Raw genomic sequence first — 5,269 nt, 5'->3', positions numbered from 1 at the left:
TAGCTCCACTCCCCAATTGCTTTCCACTCGGTTAAGCTGGTTAATCCTTGTGCTATACATCAGCACCGATGTATATCCAGTGATATTTTACGTGGGAGCCATTGCTGATTCTTTCTCTAGAGAATCTGGTCCTTTTTTTACTTCTTCCTATTTTTTGGTCCTTCTTTCATGTTCACACCAGTGACATTTTACGTGGGAGCCATTGTTGATTCCTGCTCTAGAGAATCTGGTCCTCTTTTCATTTCTTCTTAATTTTTGGTCCTTTTTTTATGTCAACACCAGGTCAGGTGTACTCAATCATCCAATCAAATGGGGTATATATACAGGAAGTAAAGGCACTTTAAAATGCCGTCTTTCGTGGAAGGAGCATAGAACCCCCGTGTCCCGCCGCCGGAATCTCTGAGCCCTGTTGATATCTATTGGGTAAGTGTTCGCTAAAATCCCTATGCGGTAATTTTACTCTGATCACTTGTTTAGTTAACTGATAATCTCCAAAGTAAACAGTGGGTAACAGAATTCTCTCTCTCCTTTCCCCCCCCTGTTTGTTCATTTTACAGACAGGGAGTTATTTTAAACCACTTTGAAATCCATCGCTCCTTGAGCACAAGTAAAAAGGTAACTATCAGTCCTTCTTCTTTAAGAGACAGTAAGTCTATGAAGTCGCCATGCATTGACTGTTCTCCAAAAATTGATGCCAGAATTCTTTCCATCCATTCTATAGGCAATCTCGCCATTTGTCATCTCCACATCAGGAGGACTATATCTTTTGGGATCCACAAAAATATTCATTATCGTGGCCATAAATTTTAACTCCGGCAGGCGGGTCTAACTGAAATCCCACTCCTCACTTAAGGTACCTTCATCCTCGAAAATGAAAATGTTTTCAAAAAACTACTAATGTATCCTCCCTAACTGTCTAGTTAATATAAAATATCAAAAATAGAAAAGATTCAATAAACTAAAAGAACTCATAATTTCTTCTAGGAAATATAGAAATTCAAAAATCAACAATCAAGACAAACAAATTACATCGTGTGACTATGGAATATCTATCTGCAAACCTTAACTAAAATAGGTAAAACACTAGCTTGGTCCTTTCATTAAATATGGGCTGGTTAGAAAATCATAGACTACACTAAAACAACAATCAATGTTCATGAAATGTCTATGTTTTTTAGGGTCTAGAATATCTTCGTCACCTAACCAAAGAAAAGAAAGTCATTATACAGATAATCCAGATTGAGAACATCAAATAGCATTAATATACTCCGTGTTTTTTAAGTAAGTGACCTTATCTATGATATGAATGTATTGTATACCATTGTTTAAGTCCCGCGTTGATAGCACGCTGCGAATTGCCACCATTTAGAATATTTCGTATTTTCCATCACTAATATCAATCATTTGATTCCTCGCATTTGCCATCCTATGTAAGAACCCTGCTTCCTCACCACCAAAACTTGGGAATAATCTATTCAGTATAAAGGTATCCACTCCTTCTCCCTTTTTTGGCCATTATCTCATATAAGAATATATGAGTTAAAAGGATTCACTCCATTTTTCTATTTTTCTTGATGATCATTAAGGCAAGGAAAAGAAATCCGTCAAAGTATTATTGTAATATTAATAAGCTTGGTCACAATAGAATGGAAAGTCTGAGACTATTAGCCTAACATTGGTTTGTTTTAATTTTCTCTGTGTAACATAATATAAATTGATGCATTATTGGACATAATATTTTTTGTTTTATGGAATTTTCCCATTTCAGATACTATCGTGGCTGCTCCAGAAGAAGGCGCTGGTTCGCCGAAACGCGCGTAGAGATTATTTTAGCCACACCTTTCTCTCTTAAAAATTGTGTTCATTTTATATAACCTTCATTTGTTGGATTATTTGTCCTTCTCTCTTAAAGTGTTGCTGTGTATTGTTGATTTATTATGTCGCATACAATTTGTGAATATGTATTATTATTTTAATGTGTTTTTTAAAAGAATTTATGAATAAAATTGAACTACCCCTTTTTTACAAACAACCTATGTTTTAGCTCAGTTCATTTCGACCACTTATTACGTTCTGTTGCCTAGATTGATACACATCAAATTATTTGCTTTTCCCTGGTCTAGGAACTTCATTTCCATGTACTCAGGGGGTCCTTGATAAATATTTACACAAGCCACCTAGAAGGGTGACATACCCATGCCATAGGCAGTGTTGGTGAGCATGGCACACATGGCACACAGGGATGTGTGCCATGTTGACTCTTCATTTTAGTCTGCTCCAAATGGCAGTGCGTGTGTTAAGGTGAGAGGTCTCTGAGGGTGACATAATACACGCTGCAGCCCTTAGAGGCCTTCTCTGTCACAAGGCTCTGTGGTGCCATGGGTGCCTTTTACGAAGGATTTACATTTGGCAAGAGGTGTGCTAATTGTGGAAACAAAGATACAGTTTTGGGAAAGAACTCAGACCCGAGAAACCTGATTAGCAGGTGTAGGAAGCTGGTTCTGTATATACAATACCAAAGTAAGGTATAATGTGCACTGAGTCCAGTGGACCCCAAAGGTAGGCAGAGGTAAAAGTAGATAAAACCTTACTCTCCATTTGTGGTAGTGTGGGTGAGCAGAAAGGCTTTATCAGAGGGTAGTGTTAAACATTTATTGTACAGACTCAGGCAAGAAATGATGTCACACACTCAAAGACTGAACTCAGACCAATTTGTTTGTGTAAAAATATTATTTAGTTATTTTATTTCTAGAACCAAGCCAGGCCTGGTGCAGGTAAGTGAAATAATACTTTTACAGATATAATGAAGTTGAATACAATTTGAATGCAGTTGGATGCAATTGGTATGTTGACAGGTAAGTAAACAGTCAAAATTACTTTAAAGTTACTTTTGAGATTACTTTGTACTGTACTTTTCAGATTACTCTTTAAGTTACTTTTTGTACTCAGTGTGATATGCCTAGATATCACACTGGGACATTTCCTAGCAAAAAAGTGAGTAATTTAGTTTTTGTGCATTTGCAGTTTTTCAAGGTTTCATACAAACAAACTCCATAATTAGAAGATGTTTCAAAGACAAACAGTCAATGCAATCCTGTGGGAGGAAGTGAAGTTATCGGTTTACAGGTAAGTACTTGGTTGTGGGAGTTTGGTTTTGGGTTTAGAGCCAGGGTTCCCCAGGGTCAAGGATGCTCTCTCAAAGCTCCCTCAGCAGCACTAGGGATGCCGGGTGCAGAGTGGTAGGGCCAAATGTTATCCAATGGGGGATTGGGGGCCTCCGGTTGGTTGCTGCTCACGAGCAGGCCACAAGATTGTGAGAGCAAAGCTCCTGGTCTTAGGCTCAGGGTAAAGGGGAATCCGGTTTAGCACACAAGGTGCACCCACAGCGGAACAGGAGCAGCCGGGTGCAGGGTGCTGTTTTGGCTCGGGTGCCCTGTTGATTTCAATGGGGCGTCTCCTGTTGCAACAAACACAGCAGGCTCTGGGACAAAGATCTTCTGGTGGCAACCACCGTTTGGAGAGGTAAATTGGGATGCCTGGGAATGCCGGCCGTGGGATGTCGGGTGCAGGGGTGTCTTTAGGTGTCTTGTTTTTCTTACCAGCTCCTGTCTGGGTCGGGGAGATTCTCCAGAAAGGAGCTGCAGGCATCGGTTGGAGACTTGAGGCAGATCAGGGATCACCAAACGCCAGGTCAGGGTCATCTGGAAGACCTCCTCATGGTTTTGGGCCATTTAAACTCGGGCACTGGGTGTCGGCTGCAGAGTGCTGCAGACTCACGGATTTGCCCAGAGCCAGAGTATGTGGGTGATCAGTCCATTGCTCACAGGAGACACAGTCTGGTTTCGGAAGGCAGGACAGGTCCTACAAGTTCTTGGGGGCTGCTGGCTGCTGGACACACTGGGATTTTGCTGTAACAGGTCGGGACAGGCTGGTAGGGCTGTGGCCAAGTCAGTTGGTGTCCTCCTCTTCTTCTTCAGTACGACTCTTCTGTCCTTTTCCTTCTTGTTTCTTCTTGTCTGAGGAGGCAAAGTTCAGTGTTGCCCCTAAATACTAAATTTAGAGGCGTTACAGGTAGGTACAGGTTGGGAACAATATGTCCCTTCCTTGGGGTTGGTACACCCCCTATTATGCCACCCTCCAGTGGGAGGGGGCATAAGCCTCACTCTGGTTGGCTGGGTCCACCCATCAGCAAGATGTGCCTTACTTCGCCTTCCCCAGCTGAGGGGTGGAGTTGACAAAGGGGGACACACCTCTCCTCCTAACTTGGTTTCCCTGCTGATTCCTCTGCCAAAAGTGGTGGTCAGAACCAGTGGGAGTCACTTGCTGGGAGCAGCAAATGGCTGGGGTAGCTCACAGAAGTGGCAAGCCTTTGAAGCTTCCCTTTTGTGGACTCTGCCCATCCTGGGGGAGGAGGCTTGGCACCTCGTCCCAGGATGTGCTGTGTTTTAGGACCCCAAGAGCAGCAGGCTCTCGAACCAGGGGCCCAGAAACATGCCCGGTTTTCAGTAAAGCCATTATGGTACTGTGAAGTTCATAAATACAAACTCCCAGCACCATATACTCTTTATGGCATTAATGCACTTACAATGTCTAAGAATTGGCTTAGACACTGTAGGGGTTCAGGGGTCGTGCACCTGTACCATCACCACTTGTATAGTGCACCTAGCTAGAGTGGGGCTTACCAATGCCAGGGCAATGTTCTACACCAAACCACGCAGCCTGCAATGGCAGTGTGTGGGTGTAAATATACAGGGCCTCTAAGGGTGGCACAATAAGTGCTGCAGACCTTAGAGGTCTTCCCTGGTCACAGTGCTCTTGGTACCTATGGTACCTTTTACAAGGGACTTACATGTGTCCAGAAAGATGCCAATTGGGTTGTGCAACAGTACAGTTTTAGGGAAAGAACATAGGCTCAGGGTACCTCGTTGGCAGGAACCCAGGGCCAACTCAGTCAAAGTACATCAACATTAGGCAAAAAATGCGGGGTCAACCATGCACAAAGGGGCATTTTCTTACAGGAGGGACCTAGGGTACACTCAGTCAAGCTAGCACCAGTTATCTGGCAAAATATTAGGGGGTAACCATGCAAAAAGGGACACTTGCCTACTGGTACCCAATAACTGCTTAAAGTACCTCTTCCCTACTGATTGATAAAATGTGTTCAAAGCTCCAACGTGCGCGAACGCTTTACTCCCTATTTCAGGTTTTTTAAAAATCTATTTACAAGGTCAAGAGAAAATTTTCTACTGAGGTAGGTATATGTCATGAC

At 42.7% G+C, this 5,269-nt stretch overlaps 1 long non-coding RNA gene across 1 annotated transcript; it reads left to right on the top strand.

The window, feature by feature from the left end:
• The first annotated feature begins 371 nt into the window (after nucleotides 1-371).
• Nucleotides 372-2,011, top strand: LOC147712150 (uncharacterized). Its single transcript, XR_015295739.1, has 3 exons — nucleotides 372-853; nucleotides 985-1,281; nucleotides 1,769-2,011. It is a non-coding gene; the product is annotated as an uncharacterized LOC147712150 (long non-coding RNA).
• Nucleotides 2,012-5,269: the final 3,258 nt, after the last annotated feature.

This window comes from Lissotriton vulgaris, chromosome 5 (assembly GCF_964263255.1).
Source record: "Lissotriton vulgaris chromosome 5, aLisVul1.2, whole genome shotgun sequence".
NCBI lineage: Eukaryota > Metazoa > Chordata > Amphibia > Caudata > Salamandridae > Lissotriton > Lissotriton vulgaris.
Note: the sequence above shows the minus strand (reverse complement) of the source record. Positions and strands in the feature narration are given on the sequence as shown.